The 19143-nt window shown below is 38.8% G+C and overlaps 1 protein-coding gene and 1 non-coding gene across 8 annotated transcripts in view; one reads left to right on the top strand and one right to left on the bottom strand.

Annotated features, from left to right (window-relative positions):
• HDAC9 (histone deacetylase 9) overlaps positions 1-19143 on the bottom strand; it is an 896685-nt gene that overhangs the window by 858451 nt on the left and 19091 nt on the right. The window lies entirely within an intron of this gene.
• LOC133073199 (U6atac minor spliceosomal RNA) lies at positions 3848-3968 on the top strand. The gene has a single exon (XR_009696906.1). It is a non-coding gene; the product is annotated as a U6atac minor spliceosomal RNA (small nuclear RNA).

Below are 19143 nucleotides of genomic sequence, written 5' to 3'. Positions count from 1 at the left end.
ATTTACTTCATATATATTACAATATTTTGACTCATACTAAATTAATAAAAACTTTTAAAAAAAGAGATGATGAAGATTAGCTATAAATTTTATTTTCTGAATTTACTCAATGCTACCTCTGCAGTTTAGAACAAACTTTCTGACATACAGATATTCTCCTCGGTATTATTCATCTGTAAGGAATCTTGAAAATCATTAAGCCAATCTTTACATTTTTAGGAAAAATAATTAAAGTTCCAGGAATTAAGAGGTGAAGCATGACTCTATATATCTGCTTAACTGCCAAGTCAAGACTAGAGCAAAGATTCTTAATTCCTGTTTCAGCATTTTCAAAGTGGAAAAAAAAAAAACCACCACCACAAAAGCGATGTCCAGAGATCTTGAGTATCTAAAAAACAACATTTGAAGCTGGGGAAACAGGAGCGGGTAAACAGCTGCCCTTGTGGGACTCCCATTCTAGTGCAGGAGACAGACAAACCAACGTCAAGAGCGAGGGCTCTCTCTGTCAGCAGCTAGTTTTCTGTGTACTGACTCAGCTTTCTCCGCCAGCCCCATAATTCCTTCCTGAACAGACTCAAATCCTTGCCCTCCGCTCCTCTATCTCACTGCCCTGTGGACTCTGCTCTCTCAAGAGACTCCTGTTCTCCCACTTGCAGACGATTCCAAGATGCCACACCCAGACTAACCAACATAGCTGCCTATCTTACTGCAGCCATTCAAAACAACTTAACTCGAATCTCCAATTTCACTGCAGAGTCAACTAAACCAAAACCAAACAAATCCTCCCTCAAAACCAACTTCCTATTTTCAATTTCCCCATTTCTATTACTGCAGTTATTATTCTCCAGAATTCTTAGTCCCAAATTTTAAGTCATCTTTAACTCATCCGTGGCTCCTATATTTAGCCAGGCTCCATATCCTGTGTGTATTAGTCAGGGTTCTCCAGAAAAGCAAAGATTTATTATAAGATATTGGTTCACACCATTTGGGGGCTAGCAAGTCCAAAATCTGCAGAGAGTTGACTGATGTCCCAGTTTGTGTATCAAGGCTAGTTCAGTTCAGTTTAGTTCAGTCGCTCAGTCATGTCTGACTCTTTGCCACCCCATGGACTGCAGCACGCCAGGCCTCCCTGTCCATCACCAACTCCGAGAGTTTACTCAAACTCATGTCCATTGAGTTGGGGATGCCATCCAACCATCTCATCCTCTGTTGTTCCCTTCTCCTCCTGCTGTTAATCTTTTCCAGCATCAGGGTCTTTTCAAATGAGTCAGTTCTTCACATCAGGTGGCCAAAGTATTGGACTTTCAGCTTCAACATCAGTCCTTCCAATGAACACCCAGGACTGATTTCCTTTAGAATGGACTGGCTGTATCTCCTTGCAGTCCAAGGGACTCTCAAGAGTCTTCTCCAACACCACAGTTCAAAAGCATCAATTCTTCAGTGCTCAGCTTTCTTTATAGTCCAACTCCCACATCTATACACGACTACTGGAAAAACCACAGCTTTGACTAGACAGACCTTTGGATAGTAGGGTGATAACAAACCAGCAAGAACCAAGGTGCCAGTGTGAAGGCTATCAGGCAGAAAACTCTCTCATTCTGGGAAGGTGAGACTTTTGTTCTACTCAGGCCTTAACAAGCTGGATGAGGCCCACTCACATTACAAAGGTTCAATCTGCTTTACTCAGTCTACAGATTCAAATTTTAATCTTGTCCAAAAACATACTCAGAGAAACACCCAGAATAATGCTGGATCAAATATACTGACACCCAGTGGCCCAGTCGAATTGATGCAAAAAATTAACCATCACACTATGGTTTTACTCTTCAAACGTCTCACATTCTTTTCCCATCCTCATTCTCACTACCATTATCTCAGTTCAGGTCCTATGATCTTCTACTGGTTTCCAGCACAAGGATGTAAACCAGCTCCTCCCATTCTTTAGTTCAGAGAGCACCAGGTGCACTAATGGATACAATTATTTCCTAAAATGTTGTTTTCATCATATCATTCTTGTTCTATTCCTTAACTCACAATGGCATCTTACACCAAATATAACCAATTCTTTTCCTTATAATATATTGTTCTATGTAATACAGCCCTACCTGGCTTACTGACCCATTTCTTTCATCACCCTCCTAAATCTGAACCTACATTATAAGTGGCCAACAGTTAAAGTATGTTTTTCACTCATCAGCACCCTTTCTCTACTCAACATACTCTCTTTCTCTGGAAAGTACGGTGCACTCTACTCCACCTAAACCAATCCTCTCTCTCTGTTAAGATTTGTCTCCAGCTTCAACTCCTTTTTGAAGCTTTCCTAATTCTTGTTGTTTAGCTGCTAAGTTGCATCCGACTCTTTTTGACCCCACAGACTGTAGCCCACTGGCTCCTCTGTCCACGGGATTTCCTAGGCAAGAGTACTGGAGTGGGTTGCCATTTCTTCCTCCAAGGGAATCTTCTTGACCCAGGGATCAAACCCACATCGCCTGCATTGGTGGGCAGATTCTTTACCACTGAGTCACCTGGGAAGCCCTATATATATGTACATACATACATACATGCATATATATATATATATACATATATATATACACACACACAAAATGAAATATTACCAACATATATATATATATATATATATATATATATATATAAAATGAGAAATTTACAAAAATGGCAAATATACTACTATAAAGAATCAGAACCCAAGCAAAGAATGGCTGAAAAACAAGAGATTAAATTCAGTAGAAGAATAACTGAATATCAGGTACAGCCTCAGAAGAAAAATGTCTATAATACTGAGAATGCTAAGCCCACAACTTGAGTGGGGCCAAGGAAAACCAGGTATGGTTGAAGATGGAGCCAAGCCACTTCTAATCAAGGGAGCTGAAGTCCATAAAGTATAGGTAAAATTCTGTTTAGTTCCTTATCCATGATCCTAAAAAACAGATTTTCTGTAATTTACTTGGCAATAAATCCAAATGCATCTAGCAACAACAACTGGCCTAGAAAGACATATAGCTGTTTATTGTCTTTATCTCATTTAGCATTAATATCTATGAATTTCACTGCAGAAATATTGTTTTTATTACGAGGAACTATCCCAGATCCCATTGAAGATGACATGACATGTAACACTGAGTAGATGCTCCATACTACACCATTTTTAAATCTTATAAATTCTCAGTTCCAAAACACACCTGGCCCCTAGGATTTTAGATAAGATTCTATGGATCTTAGATTTTGAGATTCCACAGAAAGAACCAGTCAGATATACAAAAGGATCTCTCATCCAAAAAAGGTTTCAGAGTGCATGGAAGATCCATTTAGAATAGTTTTATTATATCTTTTCAGTGCCATACACATTCTGTCATCAATCACTTTTGCAACCAGTGGCAAAGTTTCTTAAATTAAATAGTATTAGTTAAAAGCAAAAAATGCTTTTCATGCAATCATGCCAATCATGAACTTTTACCTTTTTCCTCCCCTTATAATGCGAAGAATACCAGAAAAAAGTTGTAAAACAGCATTCTCCTTGCCTCCTATAACCTTAATAGATAGTTTCCTGGAATTGTCTATTCAAATAGAAAATTAATTTCCAAGCACTGCTGGAAATACTGCACTGGCAGGCAAGAAAAACATCAAACACCAGTAGATTAAATAGAAAGTGGAAGAACTAAAAAACACAAAACAGAACTTGCTCAGTAAGGTGGTCATATGAGAAAAGACTTCTGTCTGTTAATATTAATATAGGAATATATCTCTTAAGTGAAGTGGCAATAATCAAGGAAGCTTTGGATCCAGAAAACAACTAGGTGATGATATCATTCAAGAAGTTTTTCTAGTGTTGTATGAAAGAAGAAAAGCTCAACAACTGTCTTGGGGATGAAAGGTCCTCAGACCTGCACAACACATACATGGTTAATCACAGCCACCCAATTCGTGGCATATAACCATGGGTTTTTTCTTTTTACTTTAGGGTGATGGAAAAGTTCTGAAGATGGATACTGGTGATAGCTGCTCTGTCTCTTACATTAGTAGAGGCTTTAAAGACTGAGAACTTGAAAATCAAAAGAAGTACTCTTCTCTCTCCACCGACAAGATCAGGCTCTGGTGATCCATCCATCTCCCTCCACTGCCCTGAACTTAATGGGTATCCTGCTTTGTACTGACAGCCATCAAGGAAAAGCAGGCTCATGTTGCCATCTGGGCACTGCTCCCTGATGCGTAACTGCCTCAGGAAATGACTTGTGTGGCCAATATTCAACTAATAACCAAACTAAACCAAATAATTCACTTTGCACAACCATTTTAAAAACAAAAGAAGGAAAGACAGAAAACAGAACACTACCTTCAGGAACTGCCACACAGAAAGGCAAACAAAAAAACACAAACAGCTTGGGAAGGACAAAATTCCACATGGCATCCAGACAGGGGTCCCCCTTGGTTCTTCTGCCTTGATTCTCCGATCGTCAGAGAAAAAATTTTTAAAAACCTCCATCAGCTCTTAATGTAGAACTGACACTTTGTAAATAGCAACAGGGAGAAAGTTCAATAAAAATCAATGTGTTATGAAAGTAAGATAGAAAAAAAAATTCTACATGAACTTGATCACTGTATGACTTCCTAATGACTGAAAGGCTGAGTTCAAGATGCCAGAACACTTCCAAATAAAGCATACCAGAGTTTCAAAGTGGCATATTGTGTTATAAAACATGGACCTGTATCTCTATTATCTTTGGCAAACAATCTCAAACTATCTCATACTTTGGTAAATTCAAAGGGCTATCCCACAAGCAAAGTGAGGGATCAATTTGTTGGAATATTTATTTTTCACAGAGGAGAAGGTAAGTGGCTGGCAAAATATCTGCCACAAAGCAAGAGCTCAATAAGTATTTATGAAACTGAACTGAAACAAGTGGTAGAAACTAATAAAGATTACCTGCATCTGCTGATGAAATCTATCAGGTTATTGTTCCAACTTTCCACCTGATTGAACCTATGAAAAATAACTGGCCTTGTCAATAAAGAAAGGCGTTTTTTTTTTTCCACTGGGCATCACAAGTACCAGCACCCCAGAGCCAGCTGCTCAGAGGCTCAGTGAAGACTCATCTCCCCAGAATCAGCTTCTTTGACTTAACTCCTTTTAACAAAAACACAGAAATTTTAAATTATAAGGCAGGGAATGTAGAGGATGCATGGGTGATCAAAAAAATTCTAATGAGAGAGAGACCTGTTGATAGATAAGCTACCTCAAGAAGACCCACTCAAAAAAACTGGGAGTCAGTCTCTTTCAGTTTCCTCATCTGAAAAATGGGAAGACTCAATCAATTGCTTTCAAGCTTCTACAAGTGCTACTCATACTAAAAAAGACATTTCATATTAAATGCAGAATATTTATACATATAGAGAAATGTGCTTATTTATACACATATAGAAATTAACCCTTAAATCTTCCAAAGTGGATGCACTCTGGTATGGTGTCATGTGTTTTATCCTATCTCACTGTTTAACTGTGACCACTCAGTGGATCTCATGGCACACTAATAGTTCATTACATGATGTTTGGAAAACACTGGACTAGATGATTTCTTTCCAGCTTATTAAATGGAAAACCATGATTTTTACTTAGAAGCAATTAAAAAATATCTACCACTCCCAAATACTAGTTCCTCAATGAACTTTCCAAAGCCAATTCCCGAGTGAAATGATATAATCTCTACAAATCTTTGCCTTCTCTTCTTCTTCACAGTAAACACTCATGATCCTTTCCACTCAAAAAGCTTTAAAAGTGATTTTTTCAGGGTGCATGAATATCACCAAGCCTGACAGCAGAAGCAAGCAACAGGGATTCTGCAATAAAAAATTAAACACCTACCAAAGGCACTCCCTTTTACTCACAAAGAAGTGAGTAAAGAATCTTTGTAAGCCATCAGGCAACAGCTAAAGAAGCCAAAAGCCAAAATAATACTCATGGAGTGGAAGCAAACCACATTGATCTTGATTTTAATTACATAAAATATATTTCAAAGTAGTTGCATTCTCCCTTCCAAATTATAGAATCTGTTCCCTCACAGAAGGATATTTTGACTTTCTATAATAGCATCTATTGTCACTTTTGTAGATTTTCTTAAATGGCTGCCTTCTGCCACAGCACCCCCACCTCATCCCACCACCTTTCCACCATCTTTAGTAATGTCCCAAACTAGTGGGTGTGCAGGAATATCTGGTGAAAAACGAGCTTGCTTTGAGTAAAATAATCTTCTCAATCACAACTGGAGTTTTCTCAGTATATAGGTGGGAAAAAGCCTTGTTTACATCTCATCATAGCTTAAAATCCACCTAAAATATTATCTGATCAAAGGCATTACAATCTTGACATGGAAAACTAACAGTATCATTTGTGCTTGTCAGTTATTTCAAAACGCTTTATTATAAATCTTCTCTTGGTTCCTAAGTCTACAGGGCAAAGAAGAAATATTTGTTTTTTATAATAACTTATAAATTATATGTATATTTTTATAATTTATAGTAAATTATAAAAATAAATATTTTAATTTATATTATAGTTTTTAGTTTAGGAAATAAAATGTAAAGGATCCAAGTTTTAAGTTTAAAAAGCACTTCAATTGATAAATATCAGAGAAATATTAATGTCAAAAAATTAGGTCCATTGTAATCCTATAATCAAAGCATTCTGTGTATTTTCCAAACTTGGCAAAACATATTTTTATTTTTAATTTTTGAACTACAAATACTGGAGGGAAAACAAACACCATTAATTTCCTCTTCAGTCACTAGTTGTCTGTGCCATGTGTTTTTATCACTTCCTGCCACAAGGAAATATATTTGGAACAAAGAAAGATAGTCAAAGGAGAGTTCTCTAGGTTAGTCTAAAATCATTCTTTTAGGAATTGAGAGTGTAAACATATTTCAATAATAGCACTGGATGATAAAATTACTCAGAAAACCTCACATTTCTTTATTACATGACTTCATCAAATGCTCAAAAAGGTTTGTAAAGATTATTTGGTAAAGAAACTAAGCAGGTTAAGTTAGGTAACACTTTTTCGTCCACACAGCTAATAAAAAGCAGAGGCAGAACTTAAATTCCTTCCATTTCATACCCAATCTCACAGTGGACACACAGTTTCTCCTATAAGCCTTTTGATCAAGTTGTAAGTTTTTACTTTATCCTATTTGTCCCAACCATCATGGTTTTTTGTGTATGTGTGGTGGGGAAAGTGATCAAAAGAGGTTGCAAATGATGATAAGAACACAAGGACTAATTTATCATTTTATAGCTAAGTTGTATTCAACAGTGATTTATTCAGTCCTAGGTATCAAGTAGTACATTAAATATAGGAATCCTAAACAAAAATATAAATTATAGAACATAATCCTAAGAGTTAGTAAGAAATTTAGTAAAAACCTATCTTACTCTGCTCAAGCAGCTATAAAAAATACCATGGCCTGTGTGTTTTAAAGCAACTGATAAAGGATTAATCTCCAAAATGCACAAGCAGCTCAAATAGCTCAATATCAGAAAAACAAACAGCTCAATCAAAAAGTGTGCAGAAGACCTAAATGGATATTTCTCCAAAGAAGACATATAGATGGCCAGTAAACATATGAAAAAATGCTCAACATCTCTCATCACTAGAGAAATGCAAATCAAAACTACAATACTGTATCACCTCACATCAGTCAGAATGGCCATCATCAAAAAAAATCTACAAACAATTAATGCTAGAGAGGATGTGGAGAAAAGGAGAAAGGAGAAAACCCTCCTGCCTTGTTGGTGGGAATGTAAATTGATACAGCCACTATGGAGAACAATATGGAGATTTCTTAAAAAATAGGAAGAAAACTACCATATGACCCAGCAATCCCACTACTGGAAAATAGCCTGAGAAAACTATAATTCGAAAAGACACATGCATCCAAATATTCACTGCAGCACTACTGACAATAGCTAGGACATGGAAGCACCTAAATGCCCAACAACAGATGAATGGATAAAGAAGATGTGATATATACATACAATGGAATATGACTCAGCCATAACAGGAATGAATTTAAGTCTGCTGTAGTGAGGCAAATGAGCCTGTTATACAGAGTGAAGCCAGTCAGAAAGATAAAAAAAATATATTGTATATTAACACACATATATGGAATCCAGAAAAATATTACTGATGAACCTATTTATAGGGAAGAATTGGAGATGCAGACATAGAGAATGGAACTGTGGAAACAGCAGGGGAAGCAGAGGGTAAGACGAATTGAGAAACTACCATTGACATCTCTACACTATCACGTGTGAAATGGTCACTAGCGGGAAGCTGCTGTTTAACAAAGGGAGCCCAGCCTGGTGCTCTACGACTACCTAGAGAGATGGGATGAGAGGAGGGCGGGAGGCTCAAGAGGGAGGGGAGATATACATATATATATATAATTATGAAAGATCTCTATTGTTGTACAACAAAAACCAATACAGCACTTGAAGCAATTCAGTTCAGGTCAATCGCTCAGTTGTGTCCTATTCTTTGAGACCCAATGAACCGTAGCACGTAAGGCCTCCCTGTCCATCACCAACTCCCAGAGTTTACTCAAACTCATGTCCATTGAGTCGGGGATGCCATCCAACCATCTCATCCTCTGTCATCCCCTTCTCCTCTTGCCCTCAATCTTTCCCAGCATCAGGGTCTTTTCAAATGAGTCAGCTCTTTGCATCAGTATCTTCCCATCAGTATGGCCAAAGATTTGGAGGTTCAGCTTCAACATCAGTCTGTCCAATGAACACCCAGGACTGATATCCTTTAGGATGGACTGGTTGGATCTCCTTGCAGTCCAAGGGACTCTCAAGAGTCTTCTCACACACCACAGTTCAAAAGCATCAATTCTTCTGCACTCAGCTTTCTTTATAGTCCAAATCTCACATCCATACATGATTATTGGAAAAGCCATAGCCTTGACTAGACGGATCTTTGTTGGCAAAGTAATGTCTCTGCTTTTTAATATGCTATCTGGGCTGGTCATAACTTTCCTTCCAAGGAGCAAGCGTTTTTTAATTTCATGGCTGCAGTCACCATCTGCAGTGATCTTGGAGCCCAGAAAAATAAAGTCTGCCACTGTTTCCACTGTTTCCCCATCTATTTGCCATAAAGTGATGGGACCGGATGCCATGATCTTTGTTTTCTGAATGTTGAGCTTTAAGCCAACTTTTTCACTTTCCTGTTTCACTTTCATCAAGAGGCTCTTTAGTTCTTCTGTGCTTTCTGCCATAAGGGTGGTGTCATCTGCATATCTGAGGTTATTGAAATTTCTCCCAGCAATCTTGATTCCAGCTTGTGCTTCTTCCAGCCCAGCGTTTCTCATAATGTACCCTGCATACAAGTTAAATAAGCAGGGTAACAATATACAGCCTTGACGTACTCTTTTTCCTATTTGGAACCAGTCTGTTGTTCCATGTCCAGTTTTAACTGCGGTTTCCTGACCTGCATACAGGTTTCTCAAGAGGCAGGTCAGGTGGTCTGATATTCCTATCTCTTGAAGAATTTTCCACAGCTTGTTGTGATCCACACAATCAAAGGCTTTGGCATAGTCAATAAAGCAGAAATAGATGTTTTTCTGGAACTCTCTTGCTTTTTCAATGATTCAATAGATGTTGGCAATTTGATCTCTGGTTCCTCTGCCTCTTCTAAAACCAGCTTGAACATCTGGAAGTTCACGGTTCACATATTGCTGAAGACTGGTTTGGAGAATTTTGAGCATTACTTTACTAGCGTGTGAGATGATTATAATTGTGCAGGGGTTTGAGCATTCTTTGGCATTGCCTTTCTTTGGGACTGGAATGAAAACTGATCTTTTCCAGTCCTGTGGCCACTGCTGAGTTTTCCAAACTTGTTGACATATTGAGTTTCAGTACTTTCACAGCATCATCTTTTAGAATTTGAAATAGCTCAACTAGAATTCCATCACCTCTACAAACTTTGTTCATAGTGATGCTTTCTAAGGCCCAATTGACATCTCATTACAGGATGTTTGGCTCTAAGTGAGTGATCACATTATCGTGATTATCTGGGTTGTGAAGATCTTTTTTGTACAGTTCTTCTGTGTATTCTTGCCACTTGTTCTTAATATCTTCTGCTTCTGTTAGGTCCATACCATTTCTGTCCTTTAATGAGCCCATCTTTGCATGAAATGTTCCCTTGGTATCTCTAATTTTCTTGAGGAGATCTCTAGTCTTTCCCATTCTATTGTTTTCTTCTATTTATTTGCATTGATCACTGAAGAAGGCTTTCATCTCCCCTTGCTATTCTTTGGAACTCTGCATTCAAATGGGATTATCTTTCCTTTTCTCCTTTGCTTTTCGCTTCTCTTCTTTTCACAGCTATTTGTAAGGCCTCCTCAGGCAGCCTTTTTTTTTTATTTTTTTATTTTTTTTGCTTTTCTTTTTCTTGGGGATGGTCTTGATCCCTGTCTCCTGTACAATGTCAAGAACCTCCATCCATAGTTCATCAGATACTCTGTCTATCAGATCTAGTCCTTTAAATCTTTCTCTCTTCCACTGTGTAATCATAAGGGATTTGATTTAGGTCATACGTGAATGGTCTAGTGGGTTTCCCCACTTTCTTCAATTTAAGTCTGAATTTGTCAATAAGGTGTTCATGATCTGAGCCACAGTCAGCTCTGTCTTGTTTTTGTGGACTGTATAGAGCTTCTCCATCTTTGGCTGCAAAGAATATAATCAATCTGACTCCAGTATTGACCATCTGGTGATGTCCAGGTGTGGAGTCTTCTCCTGTGTTGTTGGAAGAGGGTGTTTGCTATGACCAGTGCATTCTCTTGGCAAAACTCTATCAGCCTTTGCCCCGCTTCACTCTGTACTCCAAGGCCAAATTTGCCTGTTACTCCAGGTGTTTCTTGACTCCCTACTTTTTGCATTCCAGTCCCCTATAATGAAAAGGACATCTTTTTTGGGTGTTAGTTCTTAAAGGTCTTGTAGGTCTTCATAGAACCGTTCAGCTTCTTCAGCGTTACTGGTCGGGGCATAAACTTGTATTACTGTGATATTGAATGGTTTGCCTTGGAAAGCAATTATCCTTTAATTTAAAAAAAAATACAAATTCATTTATCACAATCCAAGATCAAGCTGTTGGCAGATCTGGTGTCTCAGGAGGGCTCTCTTCCTGGTTTTTCAGATGTGCCTTCTGGCTGTGTGTTCACATAGGTCTTTCTCGGGTACATGTTCATGGAGAGAGAAATCTTTCTCTTCTTCCTCTTATAAGGGACTAATCTCATCATGAGGGTCTATCTTTATGACCTAATCTAAACCTAATTATCTCCAAATTGAAGTGAAAGTGTTAGTCACTCAGTCGTATCTAACTGTAGTCCGGCAGGTTCCTCTGTCCATGGGATTCTCCAGGCAAGAATACTGAAGTGGGTTGCCATTTCCTTCTCCAGGGGATCTTCCCATCACACCGGGAGCCAGGGCTTCACATATGGATTTTTAATATAAGAACTTTAATATGTGAATAAGTTTCAACATATGAATTTTAGCCCATAACAGAAACCCAACAGGTAAACAAATAATTATAATTAGTTTAATACAAACTGATTTAATTCCAAAAATAGCACTTAATTGTGTTCAACAAATATTTATTAATAGACAGTGAAAGGAAAGTAAATCTTTGACAGTGGGCAAATATCGATAAGATAGATAATATTCTCCATGTTATACAAAATGAGGAAACATGCTCTGAGATGATAATTTGTCTAAGATCTAAAAGTGAAGGAGACTGGATTTACATGTGAATCTACCTAACGTCAGGGCTTCCCAGGTGGTGCTAGTGGTAAAGAACTTGCCTGCTAATGCAGAAGACTTAGGAGATGCTAGTTTGATCTCTGGGTCAGGAAGATTCCCTGGAGGAGGGCAATGCATCCCACTCCAGTATTCTTGCCTGGAGGATCCCATGGACAGAGGAGCCTGGCAGTCTACAGTCCATTGGGTCACAAAGAGTTGGATACAACTGAAGCGACTTAACACACATGCACTACCTAACATCAAAATCTAGCCATTTTCCACTGGAACAGGAGAGCTATAACCAAGGACAACAGCCTCTCCCACTGCCTCTCCTGGGGTGTGCATAGCATGGCCTTCCCTACCAAGAAAGAGGATAGCCTCAAAAGCCAGGTGCAAACACACACAGCACATACAATCTCTCTCTGTGTAAGAGGTGACTAAAGCTTGGATGGGATGCTGATACAATAAAAGCAGGTCAGGGAACGAATTAAGAGCACATATCCTAGACCAGTTTGTCTCACCTTGAAAAAGAGAACCTTCCTCCCAGGATGATAGCAGATCCATCAATTTCATTGCTAAACATACTATGACTATAATTCTCAAAAAAAAAAAAAATTTCATAATGCTGAGTAGAGAATAAAAATGGATACATATTTTAAATATTAAATCAATATGAAAAAAAGTATTTTAGTGTTGAAGCAAACAAAGCCAGGATGGCAACACTGATCCATTCATCTTTCTTCAGCTCTAAAAGAGTCAGTGTTATTCAGGAAATATAAAGATGCAGCAAAACCTTTAAGGGTATACATCTGTTCTAGCAGTGTGCACAGTAGGTTTTTAATAAATGTGCTGTGGATGAATGGATGGACGAAAGGCTAGATGCAGAAAAGAATGAAATAGTATTCACATTACTTTATCATTTTTGGAATATATTATTAAATGTCTTATTTTACTTAGGAATTTAACATTATTTCTTCACCATTCAATTAAACATCTATCTGTATTTAGTTCTAAGCCTAAATTGTATGATAGTCAAAGGGTCTAAATTTTACCTTTTCAGAAACAAAACAACTACACACTATAATTTTACTTGCAATCTTTAAGATCTGAGGTTCATAAAAATACTACATTTAAAAGGAATTTCGGGAAAACAAATTACTGAGAAGAAAAAAATTTGTGTATATATGATATGACAGTAGAAGAGATGTTAAGAGCTAGGTAAATTTGCTGATTAGTGGTGCAAATTGGAAAGGATAAAAGAAAAAGAGGAAAGCAAAGATCTTTATTTATTTCAATGTACTATTTAACAGTCATTTCAGTGATAATACAGAGAGTTTCACACAACAATGACTACTCCATTGTACTTTCTGGTCATTATCTGTCTCTTATTTCATAATCTTATTTTGTAAAACTTCTACCTTGCAGTATTGCTGGTCTTTTTATAATCCAGCTTAAATCATTTTGGGGGAAAAACAAGTCATATACATAAACATGTGTGCATCTTAGGTCAATGTCTGTCTGACAGTCTCTGTCTCTTTGTGTGTCTCTCTTTCCTTCTCTCTCTCTAAATTCTATATATATTATATAGAGATGATACAATTCTTATGCTAGCTAAATATTTATTTACAAGTTAAACTCTTTTATGTATTTCATATTGCAGTCACAAAATATCTCATGCTCATATAGATGTGAGAAAATCATCTCTTTGGAAAATTCACTTTAATTAATGAGTCTTTGGGTTTTTCAGCACTTGGTTTGCACCTTAGTGATGTGTGTGAAAGAATGGACAGGAGAACTCAGGTATGACTAAGTCTCATAACGTCAGGTGGTCCTGGCTGATTTCCTCAACACACAGTGCTGGCAGGCACATCTGGGTGGTCACAGCTGTGTACCTCTGCTCTGAACCTCTCCAAGGACCACCAAGCCTTAGAGCACCCCACAAAGTATTGCAAATTCCTGAGACTATTGGTTAAGTAGGTTCAAATAGCACCGGGGAACTTGTGTTTTAGTAAGCCTTCAGGGCTTCTTATCAGACAAGCTTGTAAAAAAACAGACATCATGCATGCGAAGGAGCACACTGAGGGAGAAGGCTGGAAACGTGGTCCGCCCTACACACTGAACACCAGGAGCAGCTCATGAGTGCTGGCGATTTCTGTAGACCGTGGCAAGCCATGGAAGTTTCATGAGAAATGAAGTAGTCAGACTGGTTCTTTGTAGGAGTCACTATGCAGTATTGTGCAATTAGGTTAAATGGAGCAGAGACCAAAAACAGACTGTGTGGAAGACTACTATAATAGTTGTGGCAAAAAGTAGTAAGTGCTAAAAATTAGCAACAAAAATGGAAGAGAGAGTCAATCAAGACTGAAGCCAATCTTATGTGGAGCAGAGCAGAGTAAGAGTATCAAAAATGGCACCATTGCTTTAAACACAGGTGGCTAAGAAGACATCTGTAATGGCCATAGTAAGAAAGAAGGTTAAAAGGTTTTAGATCAGGTGAAGTATGAGCAAATGAATTAATAAATGAGTGGTCAAAAGAAAGACCATTTTCTGGGAGAGGAAACTGGGGTTTTACACCAGTTCTACCATCTCCTTGCTAATAGATACTAGATAGTCTCTTCAATGCTCTGAACCTCAGTACCCTTGTTTACAGTAAAAAACCTATTTTGTGAGTAAAACCTATTTTGTAGGACTCCTGTGAAGATTAAAAGATATTATATGCAACACATGATTTATGTTATTGCTGCTGTCTAGTCACCCAGTCATGTCCGATTCTTTATGACCCCATGGACTGCAGCACACCAGGCCTCTCTCTCTGTCACCATCTCCCAAAGCTTGCCCAAGTTCATGTCCATTGCATCAGTGACGCCATCCTGTCATCTCATCCTCTGATGTCCTCTTCTCCATCTGCCCTCAATCTCTCTGAGATCAGAGACTTTTCCAATGAATCAGCTGTTCGCATCAGATGACCAAAATAGTGCAGCTTCAGCATCAGTCGTTCCAATGAGTATTCAGGGTTGATTTCCCTTAAGATTGACTGAGTTGATCTCCTTGCTATCCAAGGAACTTTCAGGAGTCTTCTCCAGCATCAGAGTTTGAAGGCATCAATTCTTTGGTGTTCTGCCTTCTTTTCAGTTCAGCTATCACAACCATACGTGGAATACTGGGAAGACCATAGCCTTGACTATACGGATCTTTGTTGATAGAGTAGTATCTCTGCTTCTCAATATACTGTCTAGGTTTGTCATAGCCTTCATGCCAAGAAGCAATCGCCTTCTGATTTCATGGCTACAGTCACCATCCACTGTGATTTTAGAGCCCAAGAAGAGGGAACCAGCCACTACTTCCACCTTTTCCCCCTTCTATTTGCAAAGCAGTAATGGGGCTGGATGCCATGATCTTAGCTTTTTTTTTTTTTTAATATTTAGTTTTAAGCTGGCTCTTTCACTCTCCTCCTTCACCCTCATCAAGAAGCTCTAAAGAGTTCCCCCTCGCTTTCTGCCATTAGGGTGTATTATTCACATATCTGAGGTTGTTGATATTTCTCACGTCTATCTCAAGTCTAGCTTGTAACTCATCCAGCCTGGCATTTGTAATGATATGCTCAGCATATAGGGTGACAGCAAACAGGGCGACAGCAGACAGCCCTGTCGTACTCCTTTCTCAATCTTGAACTAATCAGTTGTTCCATACATGGTTCTAATTGTTGCTTCTTGACCAACATATAGGTACCTCAGGAGACAGGTAAGATGGTCCAGTATTTCCCTCTAAGAGCATTCCACAGTTTGTTATGATCCAGTCAAAGACTTTAGTGTAGCCAGTGAAACAGGTAGACGTTTTTCTGGAACTCCCTTGATTTCTCTATGATCCAGAGAATGTTGGCAATTTGCTCTCTTGTTCCTCTTCCTTTTCTAAATCAAGCTCGGACATCTGGAAGTTCTTGGTTCACATAATGCTTAAGCCTAGCATGCAAGATTTTAGGCGTGAGCTCACATGATTCATACTAAGCACTTAAAAGACAATATCATATTTTCCTGCTTTTATTTTCCCTTTTACTTTCAATGAGTTAAAACCATTCCAGGCACACAGTAGGCACTGAATATATACTTGTTGAATAAGTGAATTACTGCTACTATTAGCAATTCTATTGAAGACTGAGAAAAGATCATGGGATCTGCCCATTAGGCAGTAATTGGTGCACTTAGAGACTACGTAAATGCCTAGGGGTTTTGAACACTTGGAGGAAACTGTTCCTTACAAAGCCAGTCAAAGGGTTTGGGTGAGGACATCCTAAATCAAGTAGCATTGTAGTGTACAGAGTTTCTTCAGGTTTCATTGGTTGTTTTTTTTATTCTGAGTGTTAAAGATAACAGCTTCCAGCTAGAAGATAAAAATCTGTTTTATTGACTTTAATAGTTTTTAAAATTTGCTTTATTTAGAGTTTTTACAGTGTATTACCCCTTCATGTATCACTGCCTTGTCGTGGTGAAGGGGCTTGCATAACTCAATGAAGCTATTAGCCATGCCATGTAGGGCCACCCAAGACCGACAGGTCATAGTGGAGAGTTCTAACAAAATGTGATCCACCAGAGGAGGGAATGGCAAACCATTCCAATATACTAACCCTGAGAACCCCACAAACTGTATAAAAAGGCAGAAAGATATGACACCGAAAAATGAGACCCCCAGGTCAGAAGGTGTCCAATATACTACTGGGGAAAAGTGGAAGACACAACTATTAATAGCTCTAGAAAGAATGAAGCAGCTTGGCCAAACCAGAAACAACGATCAGTTGTGGATGTGTCTGGTGATGAAAGTAAAATTTGATGCTGTAAAAGGCAGTGTTGCACAGGAAGCTGGGACGTTAGATCCACGAATCAAGGTTAACTGCACATGGTCAAGCAGGCGATGGAAGAGTAAACACGAACATCTTAGGAATAGTGAACTAAAACGGACAGGAATGGGTGAATTTAATTCAGATGACCATCAACACAGTATATTATCCCACTCAATCTTCAGTCCCTTGAGTTAAGGAATTTGGTTACTACTACCCCATTTTGTTCAGTCATTAAGCCGTGTCCAACTTTTGTGATCCCATGGACGACAGCACACCAGGCCCCTCTGTCCTTCACTATCTTCCAGAATTTGCTCAAATGCATGTCCACTGAGTTGGTGATGCTATCTAACCATCTCACCCTCTGTCATGCCCTTCTCCTTTTGCCTTCAATCTCTCCCAGCATCAAAGTCTTTTCCAATGAGTCAGCTCTTCGCATGAGGTGGCCAAGTATTGGAACTTCAGTTTCAGCAACAGTTCTTCCGATGAATATTCAGGGTTGAGTTCCTTTAGGACTGACTGATTTGACCTCCTTGTAGTCCAAGGGACTTTACATGACTACTGGAAAAATCATAGCTTTGACCATACTGACCTTTGTTGGCAAAGTGATCATTAAAGATGCACAAATGGAGATTCAGAGTTGAGTGACCTTTTATGGCATGAGTTCAATGGCATAAGTTCATAAGTCACATCCTGAGGTCTTTGCGAAGTTTTAAGAATACTGTTCTTTCCTCAAAATCCAACTTGCACCAGAGAACATCCATCCTCCTGCCAGTCCAGTGCCAGTGGCAGACGCTAATAGTTCACCTGCTCCCTGTTAGCTGCCACAGAAAAATCTGCCATTCTCTTGGGAAATAATCCGGACAGTCTTCTTTGAAAGCTTTCCTGTAAAGAAGGTGCAAGCTTTAACTTCTGGTCTCAACCCACTGGTTAAACAGAAAAATTCATCTCCATAATGGTATACTATAACTTTGTACAACTGCCTGTGGTGCTGGGCTCCTTGAATTTACATCATAGTTTTACCCCTAACTAGATGCACACTAGAATAGTAGTGCTCAAAATTCTCCAAGCCAGGCTTCAGCAATATGTGAACCGTGAACTTCCAGATGTTCAAGCTGGTTTTAGAAGAGGCAGAGGAAAAAAAAGAAAATAAAAGGCAGAGGAACCAGAGATCAAACTGCCAACATCTATTGAATCATTGAAAAAGCAAGAGAGTTGCAGAAAAACATCTATTTCTGCTTTATTGACTATGCCAAAGCCTTTGACTGTGTGGATCACAACAAGCTGTGGAAAATTCTTCAAGAGATAGGAATATCAGACCACCTGACCTGCCTCTTGAGAAACCTGTATGCAGGTCAGGAAACCACAGTTAAAACTGGACATGGAACAACAGACTGGTTCCAAATAGGAAAAGGAGTACATTAAGGCTGATTATCGTCATCCTGCTTATTTAACTTATATGCAGAGTACATCATGAGAAACACTGGGCTGGAAGAAGCACAAGCTGGAATCAAGATTGCTGGGAGAAATATCAATAACCTCAGATATGCAGATGACACCACCATTATGGCAGAAAGTGAAGAAGAACTAAAGAGCCTCTTGATAAAAGTGAAAGAGGAGAGTGAAAAAGTTGGCTTAAAGTTCAACTAAGATCATGGCATCCGGTCCCATCACTTCAAGGGAAATAGATGGGGAAACAGTGGAAACAGTGGCAGACTTTATTTTTCTGGGCTCCAAGATCACTGCAGATGGTGACTGCAGCCATGAAATTTAAAAGATGCCTACTCCTTGGAAGGAAAGTTATGACCAACCTACATAGCATATTAAAAAGCAGAGACATTACTTTGCCAACAAAGATCCATCTAGTCAAGGCTATGGTTTTTCCAGTAGTCACGTATGGATGTGAGAGTTGGACTATAAAGAAAGCTGAGCACCAAAGAATTGATGCTTTTGAACTATGGTGTTGGAGAAGACTCTTGAGAGTCCCTTGGACTGCAAGGAGATCCAACCAGTCCATCCTAAAGGATATCAGTCCTGGGTGTTCATTGGACAGACTGATGTTGAAGCTGAACCTCCAAAACTTTGGCCATACTGATGGGAAGATACTGATGCAAAGAGCTGACTCATTTGAAAAGACCCTGATGCTGGGAAAGATTGAGGGCAGGAGGAGAAGGGGATGACAGAGGATGAGATGGTTGGATGGCATCCCCGACTCAATGGACATGAGTTTGAGTAAACTCTGGGAGTTGGTGATAGACAGGGAGGCCTGGCGTGCTGCAGTTCTTAGGGTCGCCAAGAGTAGGACACGACTGAGCAACTCAAGTAAGTGAGTGAGATGCACAACTTTGGATATGTTATTCATGTCTCTGAGACTAGTTTCTCATCTTCAAAATGGGGAATTTAGAAAACTGCACCTACTCTATAAGCTTTTCACTATGATTAAATGAGGTACTACATAAACACCACCTGGCACACTTAGAACTTAAAATATAATGAACACTCA

This window comes from Dama dama, chromosome 18, assembly GCF_033118175.1.
Source record: "Dama dama isolate Ldn47 chromosome 18, ASM3311817v1, whole genome shotgun sequence".
NCBI lineage: Eukaryota > Metazoa > Chordata > Mammalia > Artiodactyla > Cervidae > Dama > Dama dama.
Note: the sequence above shows the minus strand (reverse complement) of the source record. Positions and strands in the feature narration are given on the sequence as shown.